Source organism: Pan paniscus, chromosome X (assembly GCF_029289425.2).
Source record: "Pan paniscus chromosome X, NHGRI_mPanPan1-v2.0_pri, whole genome shotgun sequence".
NCBI lineage: Eukaryota > Metazoa > Chordata > Mammalia > Primates > Hominidae > Pan > Pan paniscus.
In genome coordinates, this window is record NC_073272.2 from 67539360 (window position 1) to 67560680 (window position 21321).

The following is a 21321-nucleotide window of genomic DNA, read 5'->3' on the forward strand; positions in this document are numbered from 1 at the left end:
GTCCCAGTCATCATAAAGTCAGTCCCACATGGCTTGCATATGAAGCATATCAACTGCTTCACCCGGGGAGCTCCACTTGATATTTTTTAAGAAGAGTCAGGCAGTCCCCTTCTCAGGGTAACAGACCTTACTGTGGTGTAAATCCAGTCTACTAGCCTGGGTATTCTCTCAGGAATAACCACCTGTGCATTCATATTATATATGTTCATCAGTAATTGTTCAATAGTGAGCTGTAGGCCCTGCATCAACTCAAACATAGTGTTTCATTCTGCAACATTTAAAATTGAGAATTCTGTCCTTAAAGTGTTTATTTTTACAATCCATTATAGTAAGGGTTTCTCAAGAAGCTGATGATATCTGATATGGTTTGGATTTCTGTCCCCACCCAAATCTCATATCAAATTATAATCCCCAATGTTGGAGGAGGGATGTGGTGAGAGGTAATTGTATCATAGGGGTGATTTTCCTCCTTGCTGTTCTTGTGATAGTGAGTAAGTTCTCTTGAGATCTGCTTGTTTAAAAGTGTATAGCACCTCCCACCATGATTGAAGTTTTCTGAGGCCTCCCTAGCCAGGCTTCCTGTACAGCCTGTGGAATTGTGAGCCAATTAAACCTCTTTTCTTTATAAATTACTGAGTATCAGGTAGTTCTTGATAGCAATATGAGAACAAACTAATACCAAAAAATGGTACTGGGAAGGGGGGCATGACCATAAAGATGCCTGAAATTGTGGAAGCAGCTTTGGAACTGGGTAGTGAAAAGGTTGACACAGTTTGGAGGGCTGAGAAGAAGACAGAAAGATGAGAGAATGTTTAGAACTTCCTAGAAACTTGCTGAATGACTGTGACCAAAATGTTGATGGTGATATGGACAGTGAAGTCCAGGCTAAGGTGGTCTCAGATGGAGATGTGTAACCATTTGGGAACTGGAACAAAGGTCACTCTTGCTGTGCCTTAGCAAGGAGACTGGAAGGATTGTGCCCCTGGTCTAGGGATCTGTGGAGTTTTGAACGTGAGACAGATGATTTAGGGTATCTGGCAGAAGAAATTTTTAAGCAGTAAAGAATTAAAGATGTGGCCTGAGTGCTTCTAACAATATATTATCATATGTGTGAGCAAAGAGATAATCTGAACCTGGAACTTATATTTAAAAGTGAAGCAGAGCATAAAAGTTTAGAAAATTTGCAGCCTGACCATCTGGTAGAAAAAAAAAGAAAGAAAAACCTGTTTTCAGGAGAGGAATTCCAGTCAGCTGCAGAAATTCACATAAGTAGAGGAGCCAAATATTGATAGCCAAGATAATAGGGAAAATGCCTTGAAGGCATTATAAAGACCTTTGTGTCAGTCCCTTCCATCACAGGATAGGAGGCCTAGGAGAGAAGAATGGTGTCCTCAGCTGGGCCCAGGGCCCCAATGCCCTGTGCAGCCTCAGGAAATGTTGCCCTGCATCACGGTTGATCCAGCTCCAACCATGGCTAAAAGGGGCCAAGGTACAGCTTAGGCCATTATTTCAGAAGTTGCAAGCCATAAGCCTTGGTGGCTTCCATGTGGTGTTAAGTCTGCAGGTGCACAGAGTGCAAGAGTTGGGGCTTGAGAGCCTCTGTGTAGATTTCAGAGGATGTATGAAAATGCCTGGATGTTCCAGGAAGAAGTTTGTTGCATGCAGCCCTCATGGAGAACCTCTACTAGAGGAGTGTGGAGGGAAAATGTGGGCTTGGAGCCCCCACAGAGAGTCCCCACTGGGGCACTGCCTGGTGGAGCTGTGAGAAAAGGGCCACCATCTTCCAGACTGCAGAATAGTAGATCCACCAGCAGCTTACACCATGCACCTGGAAAAACCACAGGCACTCAATGACATCCCTTCAGAGGAGCCATGAGAGCTGAGCCTGTGGAGGCAGAGCTTCCCAAGGCCGTGGGAGCCCTCCACTTGTATCAGTGTGGCCTGGATGTGAGACATGGAGTCAAAGGAGATTATTTTGGAGCATTAATATTAATGGCTGCCCTGCTGGGTTCAGACTTGCCTGGGGCCTGTAGCCCCTTTTTTTGGCTGATTTCTTCCTTTTGGAATGGATATATTTACCTGATGCCTGTACCTCCATTGTATCTTAGAAATAAATAACTTATTTTTAATTTTTCAGGCTCATAGGCAGAAGGGACTTGCCTTGTCTTGATGAGACTTTGGACTATGAACTTTTGTGTTAATGCTGAAGTGAGTTAAGCCTTGGCAGACTGTTGAAAAGGGATAATCATATTTTTCAATGCAAGAAGGATATGAGATTTGGGAGGGGCCAGAGGTGGAATGATAAGATTTGGATTTGTGTCTCCACCCAAACCTCCTGTTGAATTATAATCCCCAGTGATGGAGAAGGAGCCTGGTGGGTGGTGATTGGATCATGAGGGCAGATTTATCCCTTCCTGTTGCCATAACAATGAGTGAGTTCTCACAAGATCTACTTGTTTAAATGTGTATAGTGACTCACCCTTCACTCTCTTCCTCCTGCTCTGGTCATGTAAGATGTGCCTCCTTCCTCTTTGCCTGATAGCATGATTGTAAATTTCTTGAGGCCTCCCGAGCCATGCTTCCTGTACAGCCTGAAGAACCATGAGCCAATTAAAACACTTTTCTTTATAAATTATAGTCTCAGGTAGTTCTTTATAGCAATATGAGAGCAGACTAATACAATACCAATCTACACAATGGAAAAATTCCTTTATATTATTGCCTCTGATTTTAATAGTTACTTGGTTCTGCCCTTCCCCAACAAACTATGTTATTGGTAACCACATGTCATAGAGGTAACTTTTGTTGCCCTGGTTTAATTTTTCCTTCTACCCATTTAGTTTTCTTTATATAATTTTTTATTTAATTTAAATTGACTCTTAAATATCTCTTAACTAGGAAAAAAATATATTTTCTTCAGCAAAAACCACATCCTTGTGTGTTATAACTTTACCAAAAACAACTATTATGCTCCTATTATTTTAATTCTTAGTAACCCAAATTCCCAGTGCCAGGAAATGAAACTCAGGTTACTTAATTTAACATAATATGACTTTAAGATTTTAAAATATTGCAGAGAATTTTGAAATTAAATTTACCTAATTAATCTTACCAAAGATTGCCAAAGTCATCTGAATTAAAAGGCATCTTAGCTAGCTTTTATCAGTCTGATAAGCCCTTAATTTTAAGTCAAATGATTTGAGCTCTGTCTAAGAGTTTAATAGTGAAATATTACTTTAACATGACACATAAACATAACAGACATTCAGACAAAAGCAGACCCAAAAGATTTTTTACTTGCCTGTTTTTAAAAATTTCCTTATTTACTTTGGATTATTAATAAATAAAATGTTACAATAAAAGTTGAAGGGGAGAGTTACCATCCCAGGTCTTCTCAAGAGAGACAAGGAGCTGAAGCAGCACATTACAGTTTGTGAGAAGTAAATCTGAATATTTTCAAGAAGAAACAGATTATAGAATTTAAAATTAAAAATTTCTTGCATTAAAAATAACTCCATTTTTTTGAGACAGAGACTCACTCTGTCACCCAGGCTGGAGTGCAGTGGCGCGATCTTGACTCACTGCAACCTCTGCCACCTGAGTTCAAGCGATTCTCCTGTCTCAGTCTCCTGCATATCTGGGATTACAGACATGCACCACCCTGCCTGGCTAATTTTTTGTATTTTTAGTAGAGATGAAGTTTCACCATGTTGGCCAGGATGGTCTTGAACTCCTGACCTCAGGTAATCTGCCCACTTTGGCCTTCCAAAGTGCTGGGATTACAGGCATGAGCCACCACACCCAGCCAAGAATAACTCAATATTTTTAATGAAGTCTTTTTTCAAGCAGTTATTTGGTTTTTGTTTAAGTGTATTTTTAATACTATAGTCAAATATAATAAATAGTGCAATTATTTATTATAAATTCCTTAATTGTAGCCAATTAATCATGTAACATTTTCATAAATTACTTTTTTTACTAATCTTATTATGACTTAGACCATTCACGTCATGCTTGGACTTTCTCGTTTATCCTAAATATCCTGTTCTTTAACAATCCAGTCATTTAATTTTAGGAAAAAAATCACCATACAGACTCTTTCTCATATAAATTACTTTTTTAAAGCTTTCTTACCAAAAATACCTCTTTAATTCTGTAACTCTCTTTATATCTCTCTTATTTCCTGGTTCCTTTTGCCCTGTTTTATACATAAAATTTAAATAAGCTTCTAATTACACAAAATTATTTAACTTTTAACAAGAACACACAATTTTTAGAAAGAGTGTTTTCTACAATATATTTTTTATTGGAATATGCCAAGGCATTTAATGAAATATTTATTAATTATATTTATTAATTTAATATAACTTTATATACTTTTTTTTGAGACAGAGTTTTACTCTTGTTGTCCAGGCTAGAGTGCAATGGCATGATCTTGGCTCACCACAACCGCCACCTCTGGGGTTCAAGTGATTCTCCTGCCTCAGCCTCCCGAGTAGCTGGGATTACAGGCATGCACCACCATACCTGCTAATTTTGTATTTTTAGTAGAGATGGGGTTTCTCCATGTTGGTCAGGCTGGTCTCGAACTCCTGACCTCAGGTGATTCACCTGTCTTGGCCTCCCAAAGTGCTGGGATTACAGATGTGAGCCACTGCACCCAGCCTAGATTCTAAATTATAACAAGTTTGTCTGCAAGTATTTATACCATTACATTTATCTAATCATTTTATTTTAATAGTTTACCTAGACTATTTATAAAAACTGCAATAGTCATCATTTAAACTTATTTCCCTTTCAACCATTTTATAGCCTGAATTTCAGGTGCTTACCTAAGTAAGACCCTTAAGTATATGATTTTTTAACAAATAATTCAAGATTTACTTGTTTTCATTAAACCAATATTAATGTCTTATTTATCAAAAATTACACAAGCAAAGATTATTCTGTTTTGGGCTGCATTTATAGTTTAACAACCCTTATGCCAAATTTTGACACCTTCTCGTATTTGGCAGGAATAAGTATGAAATCTCATGATCAATAAATGCAAACAAAAATGTATGCTGAAAATTCTTAAGAAATTTATAATATTACTTTACCAATAATTTTAAAGCTAGCTTATTAAAGATTTTACTTAAGTCATGTGAACTTGGAAAGCATCTGAGCTCATTATTTAATTTATGAGTACTCTTTAAGCCAAATTTCGTACCTTGTGACCAAAAACACATAACAAAATACATATGTGTACATATAAACACACACATACACACTCATACAAAGATTCTATAGCTTTTACTTCAGAATTATGGCCATGAGATATAAATACAAATTCATTGGTTTTCAAGCAATAACCAAAAATAGGTTGAATGCAAGCAGTGGATTTTATCTCAGTAGAAAAGTAACCACAGACTTAAAGCAACCCGAAAAGAAAGCAGAGAGAGAAAGAATTCAGGAGCTTTATAGCTGCAGGTTAACCTTTGGGCTCTGAATTTTCCTTGATGTAATTTTGCACAAAAAGTCCATAATATGACCACTTTATACAAACACTTGAATGGAGAGTTGCCACAAAACCAACAGAGCCCCTGAAATGGAGTCATTCTCCTTGATTTTCTCATTCTTAGATTATTAGCATTCTTTATTTCTTACCTTTTCTTTTTTTTAAAGGAGAAACTATGCTGTGGCCTAGGGTTTAGTGGAGTGAGTTGAAGTGTACTGGTTGTGAGTGGGACTCCCTAGTATATCATCACTGCGTTATTTCCACCTTCTTATGTGTCTCAGTTTCTATCTCTGGAGGACTAGCACCTCTGAGAGGGCTCAAAATGTGGAGTGACCAGCTCCTATATCTGTTCCCTGGATGAGCCTTTTAAAACTAACTTCGTTGGGGGATCCCTGTAGGGCCACTGCACATCATGAGGGGGTCAACCCCCCAGACACTCCCAATCAGCCTCCAGTCACACAGGGTGCCTTTCATCTGGGAGGCGCAAAGTGCCCTTTCTCTTCAGAGCTGAGAAAACTCAGTCTCTCATTTATCCATGAAAACAACGGTTGAGGTCCACATGCAAATGCACAGAGAAGCCAGTTGAGATTAATTTCAGGAGGAAAGACAATGGAGAAGACTCTTTAGAATGCACCTTTAAATTAGAGTTAGGATCCTAAACAACAATTTCCTAGGAGGAAAAAAGACCACTTCCTGTAAACTGTCAGCAGCCACCTTTAACTTTGCAGTTCACGTCCACAATTACACCAAGGTCAAATCATCTTATATACAAGGTCATCTCTGGTACCTCCAAAACCCAAAGAGGTCAGGTAATGCAATACAGAAAAGCAGAGCTGTAGGCCTAAGAAGAACCTGCCCATGACCCTTAAAACTCCACAAGGAAAATGGAACACCCTCAAAAGGGCCAAAGTGAGTGGCACATTTGTCTGAGTTCTTTAAGAAGATCAAGTCATTAGAAGTCTTCTCTATATTTTTCTTGGTACCAAAGATAGCAAAAGGCAAAGGAGAAATAGGGTGGAAGAAAAGTAAATGAGAGAACTTTTTTTTTTAAACGGGAAGCAAATACAGAAACCTAGTGCGTAGTTTTGTTTGTTTTGTTTTGTTTTGTTTTTCTCTTTTGCAGCTGTGAGGAATTTTAGCTAATTCAGAGTTCTTGTTCCCCATAATTTGGAATTCTCATTTAGATTTGGCCAAGTCAGGTAAAGTTGGTCAAGTCTAATGGGAGAAAAAACAGAACAAAAAAACCCTACAAGAAACCCCTACAATATGATTACTGAGCACTCTGATGGTAAGAATAAATTAAGGCCAGCTGGTTGTTAATTGTAACTTTAGCCAAAACAAAACCCCAATTCCACTACTTACCTAGGAATTGGTCTCAGGCTGAAGAATCCTCTCTACCATTATAGGAGCAGAAAAATCTCAAACTCACCTTCACTGTTGGAAGTGAGCTCAAATTCCAGAAAGAAATTACCTGCCTTCCATCATCATGGAAGCAGGAAAACTTGCCTTCCTTGTTAGAAGCAAGTAAAATTCCAGAAAAGGAGTTGGACAGCACAATAAACTTTAGATCTCAACCAAATTTTGGGAGATCAGGGGTTCTCTGAAAGGAAGAGAGCTCCCAGGCCTCAGAAAAGTGTCCCACTGGTTTGAGTCATAAAGATAGCTCAAACTGGTATCAAGCACTAATAGGAGATTTGTCAAAAGTCAGGGCCACCTCCACTCAGTCACTTCACGGTCACGAATTTGTAAACCAAATGTTTCTGAGACAAATCTCAATCAATTTGGAAAGTTTACTTTGCCAAGGTTAAGGATGTATCTGTGACACAGCCTCAGGAGGGCTTGATGACATGTACCCAAGGTGGTCAGAGCACAGTTTGGTTTTATACATTTTAGGGAGATATGAGACATCAATTACTATATGTAAGATGAACATTCATTCGGTCCGGAAATGTGGGACTTGCCAAACCCAGAGAAGACTACCTGAAGGCATTTAATAATCAAACTCCCAAGGTCAAGGATAAAGAAAGGCTTCTAACAGCAGCAAGAGAAAAATAAATAGCATACAATAGAGCACCAATATGTCTGGCAGCAGACTTTTTAATGAAAATCTTACAGGCCAGGAGAGAGTGGCATGGCATGTTTAAAGGGCTGAAGGATAAAACATTTTACCCTAGAATAGTATAACTGGGAAAATATCCTGCACGCATGAAGGAGAAATAAATAGCTTCCCAGACAAATAAAACCTGAAGGATTTAATGAACAGTAGACCTGTCCTAAAAGAAATGCTAAAGGGAGATGTTTAATCTGAAATAAAAGGATGTTAATAAGCAATAAGAAATTATCTGAAAGTACAAAACCCACTGGTAAAAATAAGTACTCAGAGAAATGGAATATGATGACACTGTAGTGGCATTGTGTAAACTACTCTTACCTTAAGTAGAAAGACTAAACAATGAACAAAGCATAAAGAATGGCTATGACAATTTTTCAAGACATAGTATAATAAGAAATAAAGTGAAACAAAAAAAGTTTGAAAGTGGGGTGATAAATTTAAAGTGTAGAGCTTTTAGTAGTGTACTTTCTGTATGTTTGTTTGTTTGCTTGTTTATGTAATCAGTGTTAAGTTGTCATCAGTTCAAAGTAATGGGTTATATAATAATATTTGCAAACCTTGGGGTAGCCTCAAATCAAAAAACATACAATGGGATACAAAAAATATAAAGCAAGAAATTAAAGTATATCAGCACAGAAAAAATACCTTCATTTAAAGGAAGACAGGAAGGAAGAAATGAAAAAAAGAGAAGACCACAAAACAACTAGAAAACACATTTCAGAATGGCAGAAGTGAGTCTCTACTTATCATTAATAACATTAAATATAAATGGATCTCCAATAAAAAGATATAGAGTGGCTGAATGAATGATAAAACAAGACCCAATGATCTCTTATTTGCAGGAAACACTCTTCTTCTATAAAGATATACATAGACTAAAAATAAAGGGTTGAAGAAAGATACTCAATGCCAATGGAAACCAGAAGAGAGCAGGAATATGTATACATATATTAGAAAAATAGATTTCAAGACAAAACATGTAAGAAGAGACAAAGAAGGACATTACATAATGAAACATCCTGAAACATTATATGATTGTGGGTATATATGCACCCAACACAGGAGCACCCAGATATGTAAAGCAAATATTATTAGAGCCAAGGATAGACCCCAGTACAATAATAGCTGGAGAATTCAAAACCCAATTTTCAGCATTAGACAGATAATCCAGCAGAAACTCAACAACAAGAAAGAAAATTGGATTTAATCAGCACTATTGACCAAATGAACCTAATAGATATTTACAGAATATTTCATCCAACAGCTGCAGAATACACATTCTTCTCCACAGTAGATGAATCATTTATGACATGGTCACTTCTTCCTTACAGGCCAGTAGAGAGTGGTGTGGCATGTTTAAAGTGCTGAAAGAGAAAAAACATTTTATCCTAGAATAGTATAACTGGGAAAATAATCCTGCAAGTATGAAGGATAAATAAATATCTTCCCAAACAAATAATACCTGAGAGATTTTATGAAATGTAGACCTGTCATACAAGAAATGCCAAGACAGACCAAATGTTAGGCCAAAAAATAAGTCTTAAACATTCCAAAACCTTTAAATAATACCAAGCATCTCCTCTGATCACAACAAAATAAAACTAGAATCAACAACAAGAAAAATGTTAGAAACTACACAGATACTTAGAAATTCAATGATATGCTCCTGAATGACCATGAGTCACTAAAAAAATTAAGAAGAAAATTTAAAAATTTCTTCAAATAAATGATAATGGAAACACAACATACCAAATCCTATTGGATGCAGTAAAAACAGTACAGGGAAATTTGGTCTTGGCTGTGAGTTTGTCATAAATGGCTCCTATTATTTTGAAGTATATTCCTTCAATACCTAGTTTATTGAGAGCTTTTAACATGAAGGGTGTTGAATTTTATCAAATGTCTTTTCAGCATCTATTGAGATAATCATGTGGTTTTTGTCTTTAGTTCTTTGTATGATGGATCACATTTATTTATTTGCGTATGTTGAACTAACCTTGCATTCCAGAAATAAAGCCTACTTGATCATGGTGGATTAGCTTTTTTATGTGCTGCTGGATTTTATTTGCAAGTATTTTGTTGAGGATTTTTGCATCAATGTTTATCAAGGCTATTGACCTGAAGATCTCTTTTTTCGTTTTATCTCTGCCAGGTTCTGGTATCAGGATGATGCTGGCCTCATAGAATGAGTTGGTGAGGAGTTCCTCCTCCTCAATTTTTTGGAATAGTTCCTGTAGGAATAGTATCAGCTCTTCTTAGTACATCTGGTAGAATTTGACTATGAATCTGTCTGGTCCTGGGCTTTTTTTGGTTGGTAGGCCATTTTGTCACTAATTCAATTTCAGTGGTTATTATTGGTCTGTTTAGGAATTCGATGTCTTCCTGGTTGAGTCTTGGGAGGGTATATGTTCCAGGAATTTATTCCTTGTTTCTAGGTTTTCTAGTTTGTGCGCATAGAGGTATGCATAGTAGTTTCTGAAAGTTATTTGTATTTCAGTGGCATCAGTAATAACATTCCATTAATTATGTCTGATTGTGTTTATTTTTATTTCCTCTGTTTTCTTCCTTATTAGTCTAGCTAGTGGTCTATCTATCCTATTAATTTGTTCAAACAAAAAACTCCCAGATTTGTTGATCTTTTGAATGGTTTTTGTGTCTCCATCTCCTTCAATTCATCTCTGATTTTGGTTATTTCTTGTCTTCTGCTAGCTTGGGGGTTGGCTTACTCTTGGTTCTCTAGATCTTTTAGTTGTAATATTACATTGTAAACTAGAGGTCTTTCTAACTTTTTGATGTGTACACTTAGTGCCATAAGTTTATCTCTTAAGACTGCCTTGGTTGTTTCCCAGAGATTCTGATATTTATTATCTTTGTTCTCATTCGTTTCAGAGAACTTCTTGATTTCTGCCTTAATTTCATTATTTACTCAAAAATCATTCAGGAGCAGGTAATTCAATTATCATGTATTGCACGGTTTTGAGAGTTTTTTTAAGTTTTTATTTTTATTCTGCTATGGTCCAAGAGTGTGTTTGGTATGATTTTGGTTATTTTGTACTTGGTGGTGATTGTTTTATGTCTGATTATGTGGTTCATCTTAAAGTATGTGCCATGTGACAATTAGAAGAATGTATATTGTGCTGTTTTGGGGTGGAGAGTTGTGAAGATGTGTATCAGATCCATTTGGTCCAATGTTGAGTTCAGGTTCTGAATATCTTTGTTAATTTTCTGCCTTGATGATCTGTCTGATACTGTCAGTAGAGTGTTGAAGTCTCCTACTGTTTCTGTGTGGGAATCAAAGTCTTTTTGTAGGTCTCTAAGAATTTGATTTATGAACCTTCATGCTCTTGTGTTGAGTGCATATATACTTAGAATCGTTAGGCCTTCTTGTTGAATTAAACTCTTTACCATTATGTAATGCCCTTCTTTGTCTTTGTAAACATTTATTGGTTTAAAGTCTGTTTTGTCTAAAATCAGGATTGCAACCCCTGCTTTGTACTGATTTCCATGTGCTTGGTAGATTTTTCTCCATACCTTTATTTTAAGTCTATGTTGGGGGGGGTGGTCATTGAATGTAAGATGGGTCTCATAAAAACTCCATATCCTTGGGTATTGCTTTTTTATCTAGCTTGACACTCTGTGCCTTTTAAATGGACCATTGAGCCTGTTTACATTCAAGATTTGTATTGACATGTGTGGATTTGATCCTGTCATTTTGTTGTTAGCTGGTTATTATGCCAGCATGTTTGTGTGTTTTTATTATAGTGTCACTGTTCTGTGTACTTAAGTGTGCTTTTGTATTGGCTGAAAATGGTCTTTCCTTTCCATATTTAGTTATTCTTTCAAAATGTCTTGTAGGGCAGATATGGTGATAACAAACTCCCTCAGCATTTGCCTATCTGAGAAAAAAAATTATTTCTCCTTTGCTGAAGAAGCTTTGTTTGGCTGGTGATATGGTTTTGATCTGTGTCCCCACCCAAATCTCATGTTTGATTTTAATTCCCAATGTTGGAGCTAGGGCCTGGTGAGAGGTGATTGGATCATGGGGGTGGTTTCTAATGGTTTAGCACCATTTTATTGGACCATTGCTGTCCTTGTGATAGAGTTTTCATGCGATATGGTTATTTAAAAGTGTGTAGCACCTTCTCCCTCTCTCTTTTCCCCCTGCTCTGGCCATGTAAGATGCTGCAGCAGGAGGAAGAGATTCACCTATCACCATGATCGTAAGTTTCCTGAGGCCTCCAAGAAGCTGTGCAGAAGCCATCATTCCTCCTGAACAGCCTGTGAAACCATGAGCCAATTAAATCTCTTTTCTTATAAATTAGCCAGTCTCAGGTATGTCTTTATAGCTATACAAGAACCAACTAATACAACTGGACATGACATTGTTGGTTGAAGATTTTTTTTCTCTTTAAGAATGTTGAATATAGGCCCCCAATTTCTTCTGGCTTAGAGTGTTTCTGCTGAGAGGTTCATGGTTAGCCTGATATGGTTCCTTTCCTAGGTGATGTGCCCTTTTAACATTCTTTTTTTCATTCCAACCTTGGAAAATCTGATGACTGTTTCTTGGGGATAATCTTCCTGTGTAAAATCTTGCAGGTGTTCTCTGTATTTTCTGAATTTGACTGTTGGCCTCTCTAGCAAGGTTGGGAAAGTTTTTATAGATAATATCCAGAAGTATGTTTTCCAAGTTGTTTACATTCTTCCTGTCCATTTCAGGGATGCCAATGATTCATAGATTTGGTCTTTTTATATAATTTCATTTTTTCTCATGGATTTTGTTTGTTCCTTCATTCTCTCTTTTTTTTTTTTCTGACTGTCTTATTTCAGAGAGCCAGTCTTCACATTCTGACATTCTTTCCTCAGCTTGGTCTATTATGCTATTAATACTTGCAATTGCATTGTAAAATTCTTGTAGTGTAGTTTTTAGCTTGATCAGATCAGTTAGGGTCTATATTGTACTGGCTATTTTGTCTGTCAGCTCCTGTATAATTTTATTATGATTCTTAGTTTCCTTGGATTGGATTTTGCCATTCTAGTGAATCCTCATGATCTTGTTCCTATCCATATTCTGAATTCTATTTCTGTCATTTTAGCCAACTCATCTTGGTTAAGAACCCTTGTTGGAGAACTAGTCCCACTGTTTGGAGGACATAAGACACTCTGGCATTTGAGAGCCAGAGTTCATGCATTGGTTCTTTCTCACCTCTGCATGTGGATGTTTCTTTAACTGCTGGGCTGGGTTTGTTTGTGGTTTTTGAGATGAAGTCTCACTCTGTCACGCAGGCTGGAGTGCATTGGCACGATCTTGGCTCAATGCAACTTCTGCCTCCCAGGTTCAAGCGATTCTCTTGCCTCAGCCTCCAGGGTAGCTGGGATTATAGGTATGTGCCACCATGCCTGGCTAATTTTTGTATTTTTTTTTTTTAGTAGAGATGGGGTTTCAACATGCTGGCTAGGCTGGTCTTGAACTCCTGACCTCAAGTAATCCACCTGCCTCAGCCTTCCAAAGTCCTGGGATTACAGGCATGCACCACCATGCCTGGCTAATATATATATATATATATATATATATATATATATTTTTTTTTTTTTTAGTAGAGTTGTGGTTTCACCATGTTGGCCAGGCTGGTCTCGAACTCCTGACCCCAAGTGATCCATCTGCCTTGGCCTCCCAAAATGCTGGCATTACAGGCATGAGCCACCACACCCAGCCAAACTACTGAGCTGTTTCTGATTGAAGTGGTCATGTAGGGGCAGAATGGTTTTCCTGGCATCCCAGGCCAGGCAGCCCTGCCCAGTGAGGAGAATTGAGGACTGGAAACTGTGTGGAGAACAGTCTGACCACTTTTCCATGAGGTGGGTGCTCTTCTGGGTGTCCAGACAAGCCCTTGGGCCTGCACACTCTCCAGAGCCTGGAAACATCAAGGGCAAGAGCTGCAAGACAGCAAAGATGGCAACCCACCTCTCCCACTGGGAGTTCTGTCCCAGGGAATTACAGAAATGCTACTGGCTTGATAGTCCCAGGGGGTGGGTGAAGACCCAAGCCACAAAGATCCTCCCAGTGAGAAGATATGGGATTCAGGACCCTCATAACAAACAGTCTGGGCAGGTTTTTTGTAGGGCTGCTGCAGTATGCTGAGGATCTGCTCTAGTTCCTAGTCACCTGGGATTTTTCAGTACCTGAAGGTATCAACAATGAAGGCTGCAAAACAGCAAAGACTATAGCATGCCTCTCCATCCGGGAGCTCTGTCCCAGAGAGGTATGAACCTGTTGCCAGTCCAAACACACTGATGGGAGTGACTGGGGACCACAGTCAGGAGATCCCACCCCGTGAGGAGGAATGGGCCCAGGGACCTGCATTAAAAAGCAGTCTGGCTGCATTTTCATAGAGCAGCTGTGCTGTGTTGGTTGTCTACTTCAGCCCCCAGTCACCTTGGACCCTCCAAAGCTGAAAGGAAACTACTGATAAGGCTGCAAAACAGCAAAGATGGTGGCCTGCCCCTCCCTCTGGGAGTTCTGTCCCAGGGAGTTTTGGAACTACTGCTGGCTGGAAAACACCAGCAGGGGTAGCTCTAGACCTTGGTCAGAAGGTTCTGCCCAGTGAAGAGAAATGGGATCCAGGACCCAAGTGAAAAAGCAGTCTGGTTGCCTCTTCGTAGAAATGCTGCACTGTGCTAGGGGGCCACTCCAGTCCCTAGTCAGCTCAGACTCCCAGGAGCCTGAAGGCATCAATGGCTAAGGATGTAAAACAGCAAAGATGATGGCCTTTCCCCTCCCTCTGGAAGCTCCTTCTCAGTGGGGTGTAACACTGCTACCCATGGCTGGCTGGAGTTCCAAGTCAGTGGGTCTTGTTCTTAGAGATGCCATGGAAGTGGGGCTGGCAGACCATCACTGCTCAGCCCCCTGGGTTCAGCACCTTTTTTATAAGTATGTATTCAGCCACTTTTGCTGGGAAGCCTGGGTATCTAAAGCTTCCAGGGCTTTGTACGTGCCTAAGCTGATGCTCTGCCAAGACTCCATGCAGCTCTGCATGTCAGACTGAAGGCCCTGGTGGGGTGGGATCGCAACAGGATCACCTCACCCAAGGGTTGAAAGATTCATGGATGAAGCATGGGTCCCTGGGGTCACTCACTCACCACTTACCTGGGCAAGGGAGACTTCACTGGCTTTGTGTTGCTCCCAAGTGGGCAATTATTCAGCCTTGCTTTCTCTGTTCTCCATGGGTCGAGTTATTTTCTTAATTAATGCCAATGCATGTAACTGGGTGTTTCAGTTGAAGGTGCTGTATTTACTTGCACCTTTTATTTCTCTCCGTCAGAGTGGCACACACTAGGTGCTTCTAGTCAATTAATTTGGCCAGTAATTGGTCTTTTTAAAAAGATGAACAAAATTGACAAACCTTTAGCTATTCTAAGAAAAAACAGAGAGGAACTAACTAACTAAATAAATACAGAGATTAAAAAGAAGACATTACAACTCATATTGCAGGAATTCAAAAGATCATTAGTAACTACTATGAGCAAGTATATGCCAATAAATTGGAAAACCTAGAAAAAATAGATAAATTCCTGGACACCTACAACCTACAAAGATTGAACTGTGAAGAAATCCAAAAACTGAACAGACCAATAACAAATAACAAGATCAAAGCTGTAATAAAGAGTCTTTTGGTAAAGAAAATCCCAGAATCCAATGGCTTCAGTGCTGAATTCTACCAAATATTTAAGAAGAACTGACACCAATTCTACTCAAACTCTTCCAAAAAATAAAAAAGGAGGAAAGTTAAAAAGCTTCTGCACAGCAAAAGATATGATCAACAAAGTGAAGATACAGCCCATAGAATGGGAGGAAATCTTAGCAAACTATCCAACTGACCAAAATATAGAAGGAGCTCAACCCAGTCTATAGGAAAAGAAATTCAATAATCCAATCAAAAATGGGGGAAAATTTGAATAGACAGCTCTCAAAAGAAGACACACAAATGGCAAACAAAGCATAAGAAAAGATGCTTAACATCATTAATCATCAGAAAAATGCAAATCAAAACTACCATGAAACATCATCTCAACCCAGATAAAATGGTTTATATCCAAAAGACAGGCAATAACAAATGCTGGTGAGAATGTGGAGAAAACGTAATCCTCATATACTGGTGGAGGGGAGTAAATTAGTACAACCACTACAGAGAATAGTTTGGAAGTTCCTCAAACATCTAAAAATGAGCTACCATATGATCCAGCAATCCCACTGCTTAGTAAATACCCAAAAGAAAGTAAATCAGTATATTGAAGAGATATCTTTACTCTTACGATTGTTGCAGCACTGTTTACAATAGCTAAGTTTTGGAAGAAACCTAAGTGTCTGTTGACATATGAATAGATAAAGAAAATGTGGAACAGACACACAATGGAGTACTATTTAGCCATAAAAAGAATGAGATCCAGTCATTTGCAACAACATGAATGGAAATGGAGATCATCATGTTCAGTGAAATAATCCAGGCACGGAAAGACAAACATTGCATGTTCTCATTATTTGTGTGATCTAAGAATTAAAAGAATAAAACTCATGGACATAAAGAGTAGAACAATAATTACCAGAGGCTGGAAAGGGTAGTGGGGTCCTTGGGTGGGGGACAGAGGAGTGAGGATGGTTAATCAGTACAAAAAAATAGTAAAAATGAATAAGACCTATTATTTGGTAGCATAATAGAGTGACTATAGTAAATAATAATTGTACATTTGAACACAGTTTAGAGTGCAATTGGATTGTTTATAATTCAAAAAATAAATGTTTGAGGGGATGAGCACCCCATTCTCCATGATGTGCTTATTTCACATTGCATGCCTGCATCAAAATATCTCAGTTACCCCATAAATATATACACCTACTATATACGGTACACACAAAAACTAAAAATTAAAATTAAAAAAAGAAAAACTGAAGGTATCACATTACCTGACTTCAAATTATACTACAGAGCTATAGAAATCAAAACAGCATAATACTGGCATAAAAACACACACACAGGTGAACAGAACAGAGAACCCAGAAACAAATCTACACACCTACAGTGAACTCATTTTTGACAAATGTGCCAAAAACATACACTGAGGAAAAGAGAGATTCTTTAATTAATGGTGTTGGGATAACTGAATATCCATAGGCAAGAGAATGAAACTATGAGCCTACCTCTCACCATATATAAAAATCAAAATAAGCTGGATTAAAGACTTAAATCTAAGACCCCAAACTGCGAGGAAACATTGGGGAAACTCTCTAGGACATTGATCTGGGCAAAAATTTCTTGAGCAATAATTCTCAAGCACAGGCAACCAAGGCAAAAATGGACAAATGGAATCAGAAGATATTGAAAAGTTTCTGCACAGCAAAGAGCACAATCAACAAATTGAAGAGACAACCCACAGAATGGGAGAAAATATTTGCAAACTATCCATCTGACAAAGAATTAATAACCAGAATATATAGGAGCTCAGACAACCCTCAAGAAAAAAAATCTAATAGTCCAATTAAGAAATGGTCAAAAAATCTGAACAGACAGTTCTCAAAAGAAGACCTACACATGGCAAACAGGCATATGAAAAGGTGCTCAACATCATTGATAGTAGAGAAATGCAAATCAAACCTACAATAAGATATCATCTCACTCCAGTTAAAATGCCTTATATCTGAAAGACAGGCAATAACAAATGCTGATGAGAATATTCAGAAAGGATAACACTCATACAGTATTGGCAGCAATGTAAATTAGTACAGCTACTATGAAGAATGGTTTAGGGATTTCTCAAAAAACTAAAAATAGGGCTACTATATGATACAGCAATCCCACTGCTGAGCATATAATCAGGAGAAAGGAAATTAGTATACCAAAGAGGTATCTACACTCCCATGTTTGTTGCAGCACTCTTCACAATAGCTAAGATTTGAAAATAACCCAAATGTCCATCAATAGATGAATGGATAAGGAAAATGTGGCACTTATACACAATGGAGTACTATTCAACCATAAAATGAATGAGGACCTGTCATTTGCAAGAACATGGATGGAACTGGTGGTTATTGTTAAATGAAATAAAGCTGGCACAGAAAGACAAATGTCACATGTTCTCACTTATTTGTGGGATCTAAAAATCAAAACAATTAAACTCATGGAGATAGAGAGTAGAAGGATGGCTACCAGAGACTGAGAAGGGTAGTGGCAGGGAGAAGGTGGAAATGGTTAATGGGTACAGAAAAAAATAATTAGAAAGATTGAATAAGACCTAGTATTTACTAGCACAACAGTCACCTGACTTAAATTATTATAGTCAAAATAATTTAATTTTACATTTTTAAATAACTAAAAGAGTATAATTTATTGTTTGTAACACAAAGGATAAGTGCTTGAGGGGATGGATATCTCATTTTCCATGATGAGATTATTATGTATCACATACCTGTATCAAAATATCTCATGTACCTCATAAATATATACACCTATTATGTACCCACAAAAATTAAAAATAACAAAATAAACTTAAATCCTTTCTGAGACTTCTCCTGAACCCATCATGTACAAACAATTCTAACAAATTTCCTCTCTCCCACCACATATTTATTCTCTACCTCAGTATTTGCTTATGTTTATAGCACTTCAAATTTTGTACATATGTTTAATTTATTCATTTGTTTACTTGCATATTCTCTCTTTTCCCTACTAGACTATAAACTCAACAAGGACAGAGATATTTTCCCACTCACAAACATACACTCAACTTCTGACATATTTCTGTCATATTCTAGGCTGACAACTAATGCTTCTCAAGGGATTGAATCAATCTATCAGTTCAAATGTCATCATTGCTCATCTACCCAGGTGAGAGATAGAACTTGTAGTCTAAGGATCCTTCCTATTCTCACATGCTATGACACTGTAATTTTGTTATTACATTCCATTAAATTTTCTAGGCTCTTTGGTGTGAATTTATTTAATTATGTTTATTCCAAAAGGAATTGACCCAAGAACTGTGATTGCAGACATATACCACTGGGTAGGTAGCCAGAGCTTCCCTGCTGTTAGATATCAACTCTCAAGCTAGAGCTTATATTCCTTACTCTCTATTGTAAAACCAAGAAGAAAAACAGCAGAAAAGGTCATTACCTACTATTTTTTCAGCCACGTGCTGGCCATATTCACATCCAGAATTTCACTTGATCTCCCCAAATGTTTTTCATTCTTCACTGGAAGGGAGATTTTTCTCTAATATTCCCCAATTGGCTAATTATGCTCTGGATAGAGCCCCATTCAGAAATGTATGAATCCAGTCTTTTCTCTTTCCAGGGAAAATACATGGGGAAGAAAATTTTTTTCATATTTATTCTTCATGGAGATAGATGGCTGGATGCTGACTTATTCCAGCAGTCTGCCCCGCTATACCTGGTCAAAGTAAAGCTGTGGCAGCACTTTGGAGTTTATGAAGTACTTTTACCTGTGGTTCTTGTCACAGCCCAGTGAGATAGATGAGCTGAGCCTTATCAATCATCCCTGTTTCTTAAGTTGAAGGAACTGAAGACCACGAACCATAAGGGATTCCAACAAGCAGTAATGATAACTACCTTTTATTAGTTATGTATTTTTCTTGACACTTTGTCTACATTACCTCACTTGAGCCTCACAACAACCCTAGAAAGTGAGTATTACTAGACTCTTCATTGCACAGATATTAAAACTGAGGCTCTGAGAAACTTGCCAAAGCTCACACAGCTACTAAGCTACTAAGCCAGGACACCATGGTGTGTCTAATTATAATCCCATGCTCTTAAAATCACTCTACAATAAGAAAGGTTAAGATTGGAATTCAGACATCCATCCTGCCAAATCATTGTTCAGCCTTTCCTTTTATACTAGATGGCCACTCTGCCCCAACTCTGGGAGGACGAGTAGGACAAGGTCCTGCCATCATTGCTTTCCCAGTCAGTGTTGCCCTCCACTCTCTACTATGGGGAGTGAACTCCTCTTTACATTGTTGCCAATTGCTTGTTTCATTGCTGGGAGTGTAAAATGTTTTACAATTATGAGCCTTTGATGATAGACTTCTAAACGGCCTATCTGAGGGACAGGTGTGGGGAAGCTGGTAACCATAAGGGGGAAGTAAGATCATGCAGGAACATTCACTGGAATAGGCAGGTAGTGGCCCTCATATGAGAGAGGCAAGAGCCTAACAACTCTGAAGCAGATATACAGAGTATAAGGAAGAGGCTGAAAATTCAGCTTAGATGCTGTGCTTTAAAATCAGGTCATCTGAGCCCAGGCTGACTAGGGACCTCACAGGGACGTCGTGGCTGGGTAAAATAATAAAAATAAAATAAGATCAGCTCATCTTACCAAGGAAAAGAAAAAAAACAAGGCCAACCCATCCATAAAACTATCAATAAAATGAAACTTGGACACTACTGTGATCCCATTCAAGGCCATTATTTTGCCCTCTTATTTTATTTTTGCCATCTTTGCTTGTGACTCCCTTATACAGCCTATCTGGCCTATAATTTTTTGTCTTTTCCTCTCATCACTGGCTTGTGCTCATTCATTGGATTTCATGATAGAATATGTCTTCCCACATGTATGCTTGAGGTAATGGATATCTCAATTATCCTGTAATGATTTGATCATTGCACATTGTATGCACATATCAAAAATATCACATGCACCCCATAAATATGTACAATTATTGTGTATCAATTAAAAAATCAAGAATATATCTTTCCAGGTTTGACTGCTGGCCTTTCTCAGACGAATGTTGTGCTTGCTTTTCTGTGGCTTTTCTCCTTGAAGCTGTAGTAGCATGCTAAGCAAACCAGCTCTTCTCTAGGGACTCCAGACCAATATTTGGAGCTTTCCATGGAGGATGTCTTGGTTACAAAGTTAGAAAGGGCAAACCCATCAGCTGCAATCAGCAGGTGAAGGAGTCCAGTTTCACAGGGGGACAGCAGAGCCTTAATACGAAGGAGTTAATGTATATCAGGCAAATGGAGATCCCCCTAAAGATCTGGCCCCAGACACAAAATCAGGTTTCTGGGAAATGAAGCCTTTTAGGCCCTCCAGAGGAAGAGCAGCAGGAGCTGGATGCCCAGTCAGTAATGGTCATCCACCAAGATCCCAAGTGAGAGAAATATCTCTCTTGAGGGTGAGGGTAGTCTTGGGTCATAGCAGTTGCAGGACAAGAGGGTAGCACAAGCCTCAAACAAAGGGGACTGACTAGTAATTGGGGCTAATTTCCAAAGACCTAGCACAACAGCCTGCATGAATCTACCTTGCGCTAAATTCTGGACATCTTTGGCACCACTACTATCCAATATTTCCATCTTGAGGCAAAGAATGAGAATTGGGACCAGATGCCTTGTAAGCTGTGAGTCAGCCAGGCCATGCAGCAGCTAGATTGAATTTAAAATTATGTTCTCTGTTAACACCACTCTGCTTTTGTGATTGCTTCCTCTTCCTTTAATTTCCTCATAAATGTTTCTTTTGGAAAATTTCAACCCTGCCATAGCTGAGCTAAGGGGAAAGGGATTTGGACAGATTTCAACTGACCAAAGAGAGGGATGAGACCAGATGTTCAGCATCTTGGAAAGAACTAGTGAACTTGGGCACAGAAAGAAGTGTAAATCCAAGAGAGGTAAAATTGTGAACATCAATTCCATCCTGTCCAGGGT

The 21321-nt window shown here is 38.4% G+C and overlaps 1 pseudogene; it reads right to left on the reverse strand.

The window, feature by feature from the left end:
• Positions 1 to 20397: 20397 nt before the first annotated feature.
• The window catches only part of LOC129395227 (uncharacterized), a 71385-nt pseudogene continuing 70461 nt past the window's right edge, over positions 20398 to 21321 (reverse strand).